The sequence below is a fragment of the Tachypleus tridentatus genome, chromosome 9 (genome assembly GCF_004210375.1).
Source record: "Tachypleus tridentatus isolate NWPU-2018 chromosome 9, ASM421037v1, whole genome shotgun sequence".
In the NCBI taxonomy this organism is placed as follows: Eukaryota; Metazoa; Arthropoda; class Merostomata; order Xiphosura; family Limulidae; genus Tachypleus; species Tachypleus tridentatus.
The window spans coordinates 155,436,101-155,451,409 of record NC_134833.1 but is presented as its reverse complement, the minus strand read 5'-3'; the positions used below and the strand labels follow the sequence as shown (position 1 = coordinate 155,451,409).

At 36.3% G+C, this 15,309-nt stretch overlaps 3 non-coding genes across 3 annotated transcripts; all 3 read left to right on the top strand.

The window, feature by feature from the left end:
* The first annotated feature begins 1,657 nt into the window (after positions 1-1,657).
* Positions 1,658-1,744, top strand: TRNASTOP-UCA (transfer RNA opal suppressor (anticodon UCA)). Its single transcript has one exon. It is a non-coding gene; the product is annotated as a tRNA-Sec (tRNA).
* Positions 1,745-8,438: 6,694 nt separating this feature from the next.
* TRNASTOP-UCA (transfer RNA opal suppressor (anticodon UCA)) lies at positions 8,439-8,525 on the top strand. Its single transcript has one exon. It is a non-coding gene; the product is annotated as a tRNA-Sec (tRNA).
* A 6,697-nt stretch (positions 8,526-15,222) lies between these two features.
* Positions 15,223-15,309, top strand: TRNASTOP-UCA (transfer RNA opal suppressor (anticodon UCA)). The gene has a single exon. It is a non-coding gene; the product is annotated as a tRNA-Sec (tRNA).

Here is a 15,309-nt window from a genome sequence, read left to right as displayed (position 1 = left end):
TCTGTAGCCTGGAAACAACTCTATCTAGTTAAAATTTCTTTACCTGAGTAATTCAGTTTCGTCAGTAGCAAACAGCGATCCAAATAATTCATTAAACACACGTTGACTGATTCGCGCAACGTCGCTTGTGTCACAGAAAGACTGAAAGGTTGTTCCAAACTACGTGGAACCACTGATATAGTCTGTGAATTTCCTGACAAACTCTGAGATACAACAGAGAAAACCTCCGATGTTGAGACTGGTAGTGGTAAGCTAGTTGTTCTTGATATTGTACTGATATGTCTACTGCTGGCACTACACGTAGTAAAATTGAACTTGCAGGCACTGTTGTAAATGACACATCACACAGGGATTCTACAGATGAATTTTCTGATAACCCTGTGCAATAACAGACACACCGTCAGGAAGCGGGCTGACCAAGGAAGAATTTCCTTACAAACCAGGTGCTACAAAGAAATATTATCAGTAAGTCCATCGGTCACATCAGGAATTGCTACAATGAAACTCTGTAGATCATAAAGCTGAACATTATGATTGTTTGTACTTAGAAAATCACCACTGTTGATTAGTCTTACTCCATTGGTCCCATCAACTGCTACTATTTGGTTAACAAGATCTGAACACACAGAATTCACATTTTGAATTTCACTTCCAAGCGGCAGTGCTCTTACTTCTAAATTAGGACTCGTTTCCTTTTTGTCATTAACAATACTGTTGTTACTGTCAACATCTTGTCTGTTGACTAGCCCAACATTATTAGTCACGTTGGATATACTAAGACCATTTTTAACATTTTGTGAATTAACACCATTAATATGAATGTTGGAAAAGTCTCCAACAGTAACAGCGAGTTCATCATTTCTTGAGAATTGACCATGAACGTCTGCAATACCAACATTTTCATATAATACAGTAATTTGTTCAAGTTCTTCAGACGCTTCTTGAAAAGCCTGTTGTAGAATGTCAGCTGTACTAACTTCAACGGAAGGTTGAACTTGGTTACTCAAACCATCACTTTCTGGCGTAGCATTAATATTAGAGATGATACGCCTCGCACTTCCTCCGCATGACGCTGGAACACTTCTAGTCAGCACGAGCGTGTCATGGGCATGGTTGTGAGTATCATCATCCGCCATCTTGAATAGCGAATACTGGTCATTGGCAAATCAAGTATATTTTTTTATTAAGTGCGAAATATCTTTCTCTTTTACCATAAAATTTTTTGTGCTACATTACAATAAAAAATATACCGTTAAACTACAGTGGTCGCTCTTCCAAACATTTATAAGATACTTCACTACACGTCATCATGTATAAATTCGACGACAAACAAGGAAAACTCTCGAACAAGAAAGCGTCATGGTTGAGAAACTTACTACTAGACGTCGTGAACATCTCTAACTACGAATAAAATAAAAAGTAATAGTACAGGTTTCATTGTTTGCTTTAAAAGACATATAACATTTTATTTCGTTAATACTAAACTAAACTATTTTAATAAGAATTCAAGAAAAATTACTTTACTTACTTGTTTACTTAATTCACTGATTTTAGTTTTAAAAGGTTGAAATAATTAAACTATTTTGACTTTCACACCAAACACATAAAAAACTTCCAATTTATCATTATATATAGAACCAAGGAATACCATATTACCGCCCAGATGATCTTCGGTGGTCCGGAGTGCGGGCTTCAAACCCGTAGCTGATTAACGTCAGAGTAGTTCAATTCTACCTTCTGGGCGAGTGTTATTATTTAAACTGACCGTTTAAATACAACGTTGTTATCTACTGAATATTATTGTTGTTTTTTTTCATGGAGCAATTATTAATTGCAATAGAATTACATTTATGCCTTAAATATGTCTATTTCATCATCCAACCTCTAAACATGGGACGTTGAACGGATTATGGTAAAAGTATCAATAATACCGAGATAACCGTTTATGTAGTTCGTGAATAGAGCGGTGCCACGCACATATTTATAATAGGGTGATTTCCTTAAAATAAGAGTGTTATAAGGTACTGATTGCGGTCAAATAACTTCACATCGTATCTTAAAACACAACAGTAATGCCGCAAACAAATTTAACATTAATGTTAGCATGCTACAAGACAGTTACCGAAAAGCCCAATGTGTCAATGCAGAATATACTTTCGTGGAGCATTACTTTAAGAAAACAGTAACCATTCCTTTTCTTGACGGGTAACCTTTCCTTCAGATTTGATGTACACGAAAACCATCAATTCAGAAGCTTACATCATCTAATCTCGCAAAAGAGGTTTCTATCTCTGATATTAGACAAGCTATAATTTTTACAGAGAAGATTTTTACTGATAAGGAGATTCGTACTAAGATACATTTATATTTCGAGTGGGTTTCTCGTCATCAAGGGAAGATTTTGATGAAACACTTCATCGTTGGAAGACAAAATTACTTTCTATACCTTTCTAGGATAGGCTTCACATTCTGGTTGATTGTTTAAACGTACTTCAATGTACCAAATATTTTTCGCTTACTGAAACTCTTTCCAACACTGCCACTAAGTTCATGTTCATGTGAATGTTTAGTATCTGTTCTTCGTCTTATGAATATTCGATTAAGATGTATACAGACTCTTTCAAAGGTTCAGAGATATGTCTGGGCCATTTCTATTGTTGACGTCTCTGCCTTGGAAGGCACATTAAAGCAAGTTGTAAAACTTAACAAATGAAAACAAAGTCATATGTCAAAACCTGGTTCTAGATGGACAGAAGACAAGAAAGATTTTATATTCTAACTTTTATCCATAATCATTACGACACTGCAATCAACATTCAAACTGCATATAAACATGGAAACGAACCTTAAGAGAATGATTTGTTTGTTTGTTTAATTTCACGTAAGCTACTCGAGGGCTATCTGCGCTTACCGTCCCTAATTTAGCAGAGTAAGACTAGAGGGAAGGCAGCTAGTCATCATCACCCACCGTAAACTCTTGGGCTACACTTTTACCGACGAATAGTGGAATTTATCGAAACATTACAACGCCCCCTTTCCCGACAGAAAGGGCGAGCATGCCGGGCCGTACCAAGAAAAGGAAGCATGCTGATATGTAGTTTCAATAGTGTGTACATGTACGTACACGGTAACCAATGACTGAAACAGCTAATATACTATTGCTGTACAGAGATATTTCAATTAATAATGTAATTTAACAATTAATAACTACTCTGCATTTAGATAATACAGTATTTTACTATAATAAAACGTATATATTTATTTTAAGGTAATTCTAGTTCTCCATGCAGTATTTAAACAGGATAATGATTTGTTGACTTTCCACGGGATACTTGAAGAATTTATGTAAAGAGCCATAAAATTGTTCTTGTAAAATGGCTTTCAAACTTAATATCTTAGAACGTATTTAGAACAAAATATTTTAAGGAAGCAAGTACTAGACTTTACTTGTACAGTATGTGTTGGCTTTTGATCTCACAAATTGGAACTCCTCTTTAAAACATTTTGCGCACGGACCTGGTTAGTCAAGAAATGTGACCAAAATTCCTGATGAGCAGGTATAAAAATAGGAAAGAGAAATAAAAGTTTAACGGAAAGTAGAGATCGGTGTTTATACATAGAAATATTTGAAAGAGAATATTTGTTTTTGTTTGAATTTCACGCAAAGCTACATGAAGGCTATCAGTGCTAACCGTCCCTAACTAAGCAATGTAAGCTCAACTTTTGAGCTACCCTTTTATCAATGAATAGTGGGATTGACTCCACATTATAACTATTCCACGGCTGAAACAGCGAACATGTTTAATGTGACGGGGATTCGAACCCGCGACACTCAGATTACGAGTCCAGAGCCCTAACCACCTGGCCATGTCAGGCCCAAAACAAAATAAATTTAACAATAAAAGGTACACAAACAAAGCGATGCTGGTTGGAGAAATTTTTAAATAATATTCAATCCTTAATTTCACTGGAAAATTTAGACTGCTTCGTTCACATGTACGAATCGTTTTAAAACATATCCAACTGGTATCACTTGTTTGTATATATTTATTTTAGTATTTATTTTGTTTTTGATACTTATAGCAATTCTAAAAATAACAAACGATCCCTGCTTTCATTTAAAAATTTTCTTTTATTTTTCCCGTTTATTTGTTCAGTTTTATATGTCCATGAAATGGACGCAACGTCCATAAACTTTCAGTAATAGCCATATCCCTGATAATTATAACTTTCGCAAGAATTAGAACCACAATCAGAAATTTATAAAGTTTAATGTTTACTTTGGTCAACAGATAAGTGTATAGACCTGGCTATAACAGGTGAAACGTTTACCACTGTTGGGAGCTAAAAATTCCACTCATCATAAAGAGATTAGAGCAACGTTTTAGTGTTACGAACCAGTCTACAAATATCACGATAACTTAATACAAAACTTGTACAGCTTAGTGTCAAGCTTGACAATTGTTCTTGTGTAAAAAATAACAAACCAGCTAACAGGTAACTATTTGACAGTGTAAGACTAGAATAAAGCAGCTAGTCATCACCGCCCACCGCAAACTTCGTCCGCATATTTAGATTCCTGATTTTATTTGAAAATATTAACGTTGTTAAGCCGTCTCAGTAATGACACCAAACGTGTAAATATACAAGAGATTCACCTAGACATATAAACCAAAGATATAATTTTACATTTCCCCAGATGATCTTTGGTGGTCTAGAGTGCGGGTACAAACCCAGAGCTAATTAACATCAGAGTAGTTCAATTCTACATTAGAGACGACTTACGTACATAACATTGAGAGTTGATTCTTTCTCTTCAAATGATAACTGAAAACTTTATCTTCGGATATTTATAAATTATTTTACCATTACGTTTATACAAGCTGTACCACTATTTTGTTTTTCGAAGCAAACATTCAACGAGTTAAGTATCTCGTGAGATGTTAATTGGATTATGATAAAAGTATTCAAACACTGATTTTACCGAAGTAAACACACACAGATTTTGATATCTGACACTATATAATTTTTCTCTATTTACTTATAGTAATACATATTTCTATTAAGTTTGAATCCTGTTCTAATAAAAATATCTTTACTTAATACTATCTGAGTACCGTCCATTGGACTAGAGATAAAAATCTCGTTTCCAAAAAACCATGAGAAATTTTGCTTCCATTTTTAACATAATAATGATTAAATGTTCAACAAAAATTCATAAAGGTAAAAATAACAGAAAGAAAGACATATTGTTTTTTACTACTTCTTTCAGTATGAAATTCGATAGGGTTTATCCCACTTTATGGTCTTTCTTATGTCCTTAAGTCAACTTGACAGATGAGGTACAGCAGTTATTAACGAAATTATACCATTGTCCTTGATAACCTTTTTCGTGTTATTATGATTCCCACTGTCTAGTTTGGTGTTGAGGGATCAAGAAACATGGTAACCGATAAGGATTAAAGAAACAATTATTAAGGCGCTCATGTATAGAAAGAAACAGGCGGTCTAATCCTCAACCAAACCTTACCTTCTTCATCACGTTTTCTTCACTATATTAAGTCTAGTACTGATTCATCAAGAAATGTAGAAATATATACTCTTCAAAAAAGAAACGCAAAAGGCAAAATATGAGACAAATTTTTAACAAGTTTATTCCGGGTAGTTCTGTATGACATGTGTGAAACTTTGCACATTCACTGCTGAACATCCAAAGTCTGCAAAGGCGAAGTCCACGCTCACTAGGTGAAGTTTAACGTCACTCAACGTCAATAACGAATATGCCCCCCCGTGAGCATCAATAACTGCTTGGCATCTCCTGCCCATGGAAGCAATGAGATGACGAATCACATCCTGTGGAATGGCTGTCCACTCAGCCTGCAAAGCAGCTGCAAGCTGAGGTAGAGTCTGCGGTTGAGGTTGTCGACGTCGCAGACGTCGGTACAACTCGTCCCAAAGATGGTCGATGGGGTTTAAATCTGGTTATCTGGAGGGCCAGGTGAAAACGTTGATGTTGTAGTGTCTCAAGAAGACAGTGGTGAGTCGGGCTGTGTGAGGACAGGCGCTGTCATGTTGAAAAACGTCGTAGACGTTCACCATGATGGGGCCTAAGAATCTCGTAGACGGTTGCGTACGGTCTGATCGGAAATCGCACGCAGCCCTGGTATAGTTGAAGCAGTAGACTTCGCAGTGGTGGTCCTATCTAGAAGGTGACGTAACCGGATGTTGCGATCTTCTGCGGACGTGGTCACACGAGGTCTGCCAGATCGTGGACGGTCACAAGTTGATCCATGTTGTTGGTGACGATTCCATAGCCTAGTCATGGTGCTTGGGTAGACATTCACAGCTCTGGCAACATCTGATCGAGATTCGCCTACTTCCAAGCGACCAATGGCGTTGTTGCCTTGTGCTTCAGTCAGTCTTGGCGTAACTGTATTGCGTGTCGGTGGCTTAACACTGAGCTATGGAAACCGAGCACCCGTCACTTTTATAGGGATTTTGCACATGTTGCACTTTCAGAACATGCAGATCTCTCAAACAAATTTATTGGACACGCATGCGTTTTGGCGAAAATCCAATGTTTTCCTCCGTTTTCAAAGTGCACAACTTTTATTGTCATTTTGGTCTGACAAACAGTGCCTTAACACGTGTAACATCACATACTCTGAGCTTGTAACCTTATAACATACATTTCTCTTTAAAATAACAAAAATGTCCTTTTGCGTTTCTTCTTTTGAAGAGTATATAAAAACAGTTATGAAATAATCGATATAAAATAATTAATTTTATTTTCCACAAATAACTTGTTTTTCGGCAGGGTGAAACACTTGGAAACACATTCTGCAAGCCTCCAGAAATAGGAAATCTCTGAATGTGCTTTAAACCTTCATCTGGCAACGTCGCTTGTGTCACAGAAAGACTGAAAGGTTGTTCCAAACTACGTGGAACCACTGATATAGTCTGTGAATTTCCTGACAAACTCTGAGATACAACAGAGAAAACCTCCGATGTTGAGACTGGTAGTGGTAAGCTAGTTGTTCTTGATATTGTACTGATATGTCTACTGCTGGCACTACACGTAGTAAAAATTGAACTTGCAGGCACTGTTGTAAATGACACATCACACAGGGATTCTACAGATGAATTTTCTGATAACCCCTGTGCAATAACAGACACACCGTCAGGAAGCGGGCTGACCAAGGAAGAATTTCCTTACAAACCAGGTGCTACAAAAGAAATATTATCAGTAAGTCCATCGGTCACATCAGGAATTGCTACAATGAAACTCTGTAGATCATAAAGCTGAACATTATGATTGTTTGTACTTAGAAAATCACCACTGTTGATTAGTCTTACTCCATTGGTCCCATCAACTGCTACTATTTGGTTAACAAGATCTGAACACACAGAATTCACATTTTGAATTTCACTTCCAAGCGGCAGTGCTCTTACTTCTAAATTAGGACTCGTTTCCTTTATTGTCATTAACAATACTGTTGTTACTGTCAACATCTTGTCTGTTGACTAGCCCAACATTATTAGTCACGTTGGATATACTAAGACCATTTTCAACATTTTGTGAATTAACACGATTAATATGAATGTTGGAAGAGTCTCCAACAGTAACAGCGAGTTCATCATTTCTTGAGAATTGACCATAAACGTCTGCAATACCAACATTTTCATATAATACAGTAATTTGTTCAAGTTCTTCAGACGCTTCTTGAAAAGCCTGTTGTAGAATGTCAGCTGTACTAACTTCAACGGAAGGTTGAACTTGGTTACTCAAACCATCACTTTCTGGCGTAGCATTAATATTAGAGATGATACGCCTCGCACTTCCTCCGCATGACGCTGGAACACTTCTAGTCAGCACGAGCGTGTCATGGGCATGGTTGTGAGTGTCATCATCCGCCATATTGAATAGCGAATACTGGTCATTGGCAAATCAAGTATATTTTTTTATTAAGTGCGAAATATCTTTCTCTTTTACCATAAAATTTTTTGTGCTACATTACAATAAAAAATATACCGTTAAACTACAGTGGTCGCTCTTCCAAACATTTATAAGATACTTCACTACACGTCATCATGTATAAATTCGACGACAAACAAGGAAAACTCTCGAACAAGAAAGCGTCATGGTTGAGAAACTTACTACTAGACGTCGTGAACATCTCTAACTACGAATAAAATAAAAAGTAATAGTACAGGTTTCATTGTTTGCTTTAAAAGACATATAACATTTTATTTCGTTAATACTAAACTAAACTATTTTAATAAGAATTCAAGAAAAATTACTTTACTTACTTGTTTACTTAATTCACTGATTTTAGTTTTAAAAGGTTGAAATAATTAAACTATTTTGACTTTCACACCAAACACATAAAAACTTCCAATTTATCATTATATATAGAACCAAGGAATACCATATTACCGCCCAGATGATCTTCGGTGGTCCGGAGTGCGGGCTTCAAACCCGTAGCTGATTAACGTCAGAGTAGTTCAATTCTACCTTCTGGGCGAGTGTTATTATTTAAACTGACCGTTTAAATACAACGTTGTTATCTACTGAATATTATTGTTTTTTTTTTCATGGAGCAATTATTAATTGCAATAGAATTACATTTATGCCTTAAATATGTCTATTTCATCATCCAACCTCTAAACATGGGACGTTGAACGGATTATGGTAAAAGTATCAATAATACCGAGATAACCGTTTATGTAGTTCGTGAATAGAGCGGTGCCACGCACATATTTATAATAGGGTGATTTCCTTAAAATAAGAGTGTTATAAGGTACTGATTGCGGTCAAATAACTTCACATCGTATCTTAAAACACAACAGTAATGCCGCAAACAAATTTAACATTAATGTTAGCATGCTACAAGACAGTTACCGAAAAGCCCAATGTGTCAATGCAGAATATACTTTCGTGGAGCATTACTTTAAGAAAACAGTAACCATTCCTTTTCTTGACGGGTAACCTTTCCTTCAGATTTGATGTACACGAAAACCATCAATTCAGAAGCTTACATCATCTAATCTCGCAAAAGAGGTTTCTATCTCTGATATTAGACAAGCTATAATTTTTTTACAGAGAAGATTTTACTGATAAGGAGATTCGTACTAAGATACATTTATATTTCGAGTGGGTTTCTCGTCATCAAGGGAAGATTTTTGATGAAACACTTCATCGTTGGAAGACAAAATTACTTTCTATACCTTTCTAGGATAGGCTTCACATTCTGGTTGATTGTTTAAACGTACTTCAATGTACCAAATATTTTTCGCTTACTGAAACTCTTTCCAACACTGCCACTAAGTTCATGTTCATGTGAATGTTTAGTATCTGTTCTTCGTCTTATGAATATTCGATTAAGATGTATACAGACTCTTTCAAAGGTTCAGAGATATGTCTGGGCCATTTCTATTGTTGACGTCTCTGCCTTGGAAGGCACATTAAAGCAAGTTGTAAAACTTAACAAATGAAAACAAAGTCATATGTCAAAACCTGGTTCTAGATGGACAGAAGACAAGAAAGATTTTATATTCTAACTTTTATCCATAATCATTACGACACTGCAATCAACATTCAAACTGCATATAAACATGGAAACGAACCTTAAGAGAATGATTTGTTTGTTTGTTTAATTTCACGTAAGCTACTCGAGGGCTATCTGCGCTTACCGTCCCTAATTTAGCAGAGTAAGACTAGAGGGAAGGCAGCTAGTCATCATCACCCACCGTAAACTCTTGGGCTACACTTTTACCGACGAATAGTGGAATTTATCGAAACATTACAACGCCCCCTTTCCCGACAGAAAGGGCGAGCATGCCGGGCCGTACCAAGAAAAGGAAGCATGCTGATATGTAGTTTCAATAGTGTGTACATGTACGTACACGGTAACCAATGACTGAAACAGCTAATATACTATTGCTGTACAGAGATATTTCAATTAATAATGTAATTTAACAATTAATAACTACTCTGCATTTAGATAATACAGTATTTTACTATAATAAAACGTATATATTTATTTTAAGGTAATTCTAGTTCTCCATGCAGTATTTAAACAGGATAATGATTTGTTGACTTTCCACGGGATACTTGAAGAATTTATGTAAAGAGCCATAAAATTGTTCTTGTAAAATGGCTTTCAAACTTAATATCTTAGAACGTATTTAGAACAAAATATTTTAAGGAAGCAAGTACTAGACTTTACTTGTACAGTATGTGTTGGCTTTTGATCTCACAAATTGGAACTCCTCTTTAAAACATTTTGCGCACGGACCTGGTTAGTCAAGAAATGTGACCAAAATTCCTGATGAGCAGGTATAAAAATAGGAAAGAGAAATAAAAGTTTAACGGAAAGTAGAGATCGGTGTTTATACATAGAAATATTTGAAAGAGAATATTTGTTTTTGTTTGAATTTCACGCAAAGCTACATGAAGGCTATCAGTGCTAACCGTCCCTAACTAAGCAATGTAAGCTCAACTTTTGAGCTACCCTTTTATCAATGAATAGTGGGATTGACTCCACATTATAACTATTCCACGGCTGAAACAGCGAACATGTTTAATGTGACGGGGATTCGAACCCGCGACACTCAGATTACGAGTCCAGAGCCCTAACCACCTGGCCATGTCAGGCCCAAAACAAAATAAATTTAACAATAAAAGGTACACAAACAAAGCGATGCTGGTTGGAGAAATTTTTAAATAATATTCAATCCTTAATTTCACTGGAAAATTTAGACTGCTTCGTTCACATGTACGAATCGTTTTAAAACATATCCAACTGGTATCACTTGTTTGTATATATTTATTTTAGTATTTATTTTGTTTTTGATACTTATAGCAATTCTAAAAATAACAAACGATCCCTGCTTTCATTTAAAAATTTTCTTTTATTTTTCCCGTTTATTTGTTCAGTTTTTATATGTCCATGAAATGGACGCAACGTCCATAAACTTTCAGTAATAGCCATATCCCTGATAATTATAACTTTCGCAAGAATTAGAACCACAATCAGAAATTTATAAAGTTTAATGTTTACTTTGGTCAACAGATAAGTGTATAGACCTGGCTATAACAGGTGAAACGTTTACCACTGTTGGGAGCTAAAAATTCCACTCATCATAAAGAGATTAGAGCAACGTTTTAGTGTTACGAACCAGTCTACAAATATCACGATAACTTAATACAAAACTTGTACAGCTTAGTGTCAAGCTTGACAATTGTTCTTGTGTAAAAAATAACAAACCAGCTAACAGGTAACTATTTGACAGTGTAAGACTAGAATAAAGCAGCTAGTCATCACCGCCCACCGCAAACTTCGTCCGCATATTTAGATTCCTGATTTTATTTGAAAATATTAACGTTGTTAAGCCGTCTCAGTAATGACACCAAACGTGTAAATATACAAGAGATTCACCTAGACATATAAACCAAAGATATAATTTTACATTTCCCCAGATGATCTTTGGTGGTCTAGAGTGCGGGGTACAAACCGGAGCTAATTAACATCAGAGTAGTTCAATTCTACATTAGAGACGACTTACGTACATAACATTGAGAGTTGATTCTTTCTCTTCAAATGATAACTGAAAACTTTATCTTCGGATATTTATAAATTATTTTACCATTACGTTTATACAAGCTGTACCACTATTTTGTTTTTCGAAGCAAACATTCAACGAGTTAAGTATCTCGTGAGATGTTAATTGGATTATGATAAAAGTATTCAAACACTGATTTTACCGAAGTAAACACACACAGATTTTGATATCTGACACTATATAATTTTTCTCTATTTACTTATAGTAATACATATTTCTATTAAGTTTGAATCCTGTTCTAATAAAAATATCTTTACTTAATACTATCTGGAGTACCGTCCATTGGACTAGAGATAAAAATCTCGTTTCCAAAAAACCATGAGAAATTTTGCTTCCATTTTTAACATAATAATGATTAAATGTTCAACAAAAATTCATAAAGGTAAAAATAACAGAAAGAAAGACATATTGTTTTTTACTACTTCTTTCAGTATGAAATTCGATAGGGTTTATCCCACTTTATGGTCTTTCTTATGTCCTTAAGTCAACTTGACAGATGAGGTACAGCAGTTATTAACGAAATTATACCATTGTCCTTGATAACCTTTTTCGTGTTATTATGATTCCCACTGTCTAGTTTGGTGTTGAGGGATCAAGAAACATGGTAACCGATAAGGATTAAAGAAACAATTATTAAGGCGCTCATGTATAGAAAGAAACAGGCGGTCTAATCCTCAACCAAACCTTACCTTCTTCATCACGTTTTCTTCACTATATTAAGTCTAGTACTGATTCATCAAGAAATGTAGAAATATATACTCTTCAAAAAAGAAACGCAAAAGGCAAAATATGAGACAAATTTTTAACAAGTTTATTCCGGGTAGTTCTGTATGACATGTGTGAAACTTTGCACATTCACTGCTGAACATCCAAAGTCTGCAAAGGCGAAGTCCACGCTCACTAGGTGAAGTTTAACGTCACTCAACGTCAATAACGAATATGCCCCCCCGTGAGCATCAATAACTGCTTGGCATCTCCTGCCCATGGAAGCAATGAGATGACGAATCACATCCTGTGGAATGGCTGTCCACTCAGCCTGCAAAGCAGCTGCAAGCTGAGGTAGAGTCTGCGGTTGAGGTTGTCGACGTCGCAGACGTCGGTACAACTCGTCCCAAAGATGGTCGATGGGGTTTAAATCTGGTTATCTGGAGGGCCAGGTGAAAACGTTGATGTTGTAGTGTCTCAAGAAGACAGTGGTGAGTCGGGCTGTGTGAGGACAGGCGCTGTCATGTTGAAAAACGTCGTAGACGTTCACCATGATGGGGCCTAAGAATCTCGTAGACGGTTGCGTACGGTCTGATCGGAAATCGCACGCAGCCCTGGTATAGTTGAAGCAGTAGACTTCGCAGTGGTGGTCCTATCTAGAAGGTGACGTAACCGGATGTTGCGATCTTCTGCGGACGTGGTCACACGAGGTCTGCCAGATCGTGGACGGTCACAAGTTGATCCATGTTGTTGGTGACGATTCCATAGCCTAGTCATGGTGCTTGGGTAGACATTCACAGCTCTGGCAACATCTGATCGAGATTCGCCTACTTCCAAGCGACCAATGGCGTTGTTGCCTTGTGCTTCAGTCAGTCTTGGCGTAACTGTATTGCGTGTCGGTGGCTTAACACTGAGCTATGGAAACCGAGCACCCGTCACTTTTATAGGGATTTTGCACATGTTGCACTTTCAGAACATGCAGATCTCTCAAACAAATTTATTGGACACGCATGCGTTTTGGCGAAAATCCCAATGTTTTCCTCCGTTTTCAAAGTGCACAACTTTTATTGTCATTTTGGTCTGACAAACAGTGCCTTAACACGTGTAACATCACATACTCTGAGCTTGTAACCTTATAACATACATTTCTCTTTAAAATAACAAAAAATGTCCTTTTGCGTTTCTTCTTTTGAAGAGTATATAAAAAACAGTTATGAAATAATCGATATAAAATAATTAATTTTATTTTCCACAAATAACTTGTTTTTCGGCAGGGTGAAACACTTGGAAACACATTCTGCAAGCCTCCAGAAATAGGAAATCTCTGAATGTGCTTTAAACCTTCATCTGGCAACGTCGCTTGTGTCACAGAAAGACTGAAAGGTTGTTCCAAACTACGTGGAACCACTGATATAGTCTGTGAATTTCCTGACAAACTCTGAGATACAACAGAGAAAACCTCCGATGTTGAGACTGGTAGTGGTAAGCTAGTTGTTCTTGATATTGTACTGATATGTCTACTGCTGGCACTACACGTAGTAAAATTGAACTTGCAGGCACTGTTGTAAATGACACATCACACAGGGATTCTACAGATGAATTTTCTGATAACCCCTGTGCAATAACAGACACACCGTCAGGAAGCGGGCTGACCAAGGAAGAATTTCCTTACAAACCAGGTGCTACAAAAGAAATATTATCAGTAAGTCCATCGGTCACATCAGGAATTGCTACAATGAAACTCTGTAGATCATAAAGCTGAACATTATGATTGTTTGTACTTAGAAAATCACCACTGTTGATTAGTCTTACTCCATTGGTCCCATCAACTGCTACTATTTGGTTAACAAGATCTGAACACACAGAATTCACATTTTGAATTTCACTTCCAAGCGGCAGTGCTCTTACTTCTAAATTAGGACTCGTTTCCTTTTGTCATTAACAATACTGTTGTTACTGTCAACATCTTGTCTGTTGACTAGCCCAACATTATTAGTCACGTTGGATATACTAAGACCATTTTCAACATTTTGTGAATTAACACGATTAATATGAATGTTGGAAGAGTCTCCAACAGTAACAGCGAGTTCATCATTTCTTGAGAATTGACCATAAACGTCTGCAATACCAACATTTTCATATAATACAGTAATTTGTTCAAGTTCTTCAGACGCTTCTTGAAAAGCCTGTTGTAGAATGTCAGCTGTACTAACTTCAACGGAAGGTTGAACTTGGTTACTCAAACCATCACTTTCTGGCGTAGCATTAATATTAGAGATGATACGCCTCGCACTTCCTCCGCATGACGCTGGAACACTTCTAGTCAGCACGAGCGTGTCATGGGCATGGTTGTGAGTGTCATCATCCGCCATATTGAATAGCGAATACTGGTCATTGGCAAATCAAGTATATTTTTTTATTAAGTGCGAAATATCTTTCTCTTTTACCATAAAATTTTTTGTGCTACATTACAATAAAAAATATACCGTTAAACTACAGTGGTCGCTCTTCCAAACATTTATAAGATACTTCACTACACGTCATCATGTATAAATTCGACGACAAACAAGGAAAACTCTCGAACAAGAAAGCGTCATGGTTGAGAAACTTACTACTAGACGTCGTGAACATCTCTAACTACGAATAAAATAAAAGTAATAGTACAGGTTTCATTGTTTGCTTTAAAAGACATATAACATTTTATTTCGTTAATACTAAACTAAACTATTTTAATAAGAATTCAAGAAAAATTACTTTACTTACTTGTTTACTTAATTCACTGATTTTAGTTTTAAAAGGTTGAAATAATTAAACTATTTTGACTTTCACACCAAACACATAAAAAACTTCCAATTTATCATTATATATAGAACCAAGGAATACCATATTACCGCCCAGATGATCTTCGGTGGTCCGGAGTGCGGGCTTCAAACCCGTAGCTGATTAACGTCAGAGTAGTTCAATTCTACCTTCTGGGCG